Here is a 1,558-nt window from a genome sequence, read left to right as displayed (position 1 = left end):
GCAGTAAAAAAACTTCAGGACCAGACTTCAAAGAGAAACTGCTGAGCTTCAGTTCATCTGCAAATTTGACACCATCAGCTCAGGATTAAACAAAGACTGTGAATGGCTTGCCAACTACAGAACCAGTTTCTCCTCTCTTGGTTTTCACACCTCAACTGCTAGAACAGGGCTTCATCCTCCCTGATTGAACTACCTCATTATCTCTAGCTTGCCTGCATATACATACCTGATCCTGGAAATTTCCACTACATGCATCTGAGGAAGTGGGTATTCACCTACGAAAGCTCATGCTCCAAAACATCTGTTAGTCTATAAGGTGCCACAGGACTCTTTGCTGCTTTTACACATCCAGACTAACACGGCTACCCCTCTGATAGAAGTCATGATGACTCTTCCCTCTTTCATAGTTTCTTCCAACTTGCTAGGAAGCTCCTTTGCTACAAAGTGAGTCAAGCAGTGTCCATTGTCTCTGTGCTGTCTCTGAGAAGCCTGCATTGTACACGGTTCCTGGGATAGTCCTTGGGGGTGTGGATACCTTCAATGGGCCAGCAGCAAGTCTGGCTCCTCCCTTGTCGCACTTGAAAGGCTGGTGGTGGGCATTTCCCAACCTCATAACATATCTCAGTAACGCACACAGAGCAAAACTTCATAACTTCCCAACCAATGCTACACACACAATCCAACAAGATATTAATGTTCAACAGATCAAGACTTTTGAAATGATACCTCACAAGGCAGACTTTGTACAAACCATGTCAACATTATATGAGAGTGGTGAATATGGAGCTTCCAGGTGCTGCTCTGAGCACAGTGTGCCACACTTAGGCTTCCATTGCAATGGAGACGTACCCTTACAGTCCATCTCTCTTGGGATAAAGATGGCAGCATGGCTGGCCTGGGTCATCTGACTTGGGCTCATGGACGTAAACCTGAGGGGCTAAAAACTGTGGTGCAGATATTTGTGTTCACACTGAAGACTGGGTTCAGAAACCCTCACCCCTCGTGGGGCCTCAGAGGTTGGGCTCAAGCCCATATGTCTGCACTGTAATTTTGCAGAGGTTGGGAGGGAGTTTAGCAAGTGGAAATGGTAAAACCACATTGAGGGGAGTGGACTACTGACCTATCAACTCTTAACACTCAAACTTTCAGTCACTCTATTATCAGTGCCTGTGAGTGTAATTTAAACCATAGATCCACCTAGCTCTGAATCTTGTCTTCTGACAGTAGGCAATACCAGGTGCCCCAAAAGCCACTCCCCAAGGTACTACTGGGATTTGAACCCAGGATCTCCTGTTTACAAAACAGGTACTTTAGCCAACTAAGCCATGGTGCCTGCCATTATTTAAAGTATTGTGTTTGCCCACACCTGACTCTCTGACAAGCCCCACTGGGCTCTGACAAGTGTTGCTCGTGTTTGGATTCTGTAAGTAGAGGAGCAGGTGAAGTTTTGCTCCCAAGGTGTGTGTGTGATTCTTTGGACAGGTCTACACTACAAAATTAGGTTGGTGTAATTACATTACTTAGGCTGGCAATGCAGTTCTATCAACCTAATCCCAGT

General features: G+C 45.8%; 1 non-coding gene across 1 annotated transcript; it reads right to left on the bottom strand.

The window, feature by feature from the left end:
* Nucleotides 1-1,259: 1,259 nt before the first annotated feature.
* On the bottom strand, nt 1,260-1,333 carry TRNAT-UGU (transfer RNA threonine (anticodon UGU)). The gene has a single exon. It is a non-coding gene; the product is annotated as a tRNA-Thr (tRNA).
* Nucleotides 1,334-1,558: the final 225 nt, after the last annotated feature.

The sequence above is a fragment of the Gopherus flavomarginatus genome, chromosome 3 (assembly GCF_025201925.1).
Source record: "Gopherus flavomarginatus isolate rGopFla2 chromosome 3, rGopFla2.mat.asm, whole genome shotgun sequence".
Lineage (NCBI taxonomy): Eukaryota > Metazoa > Chordata > Testudines > Testudinidae > Gopherus > Gopherus flavomarginatus.
This window is presented reverse-complemented; position numbering and strand designations above follow the sequence as displayed.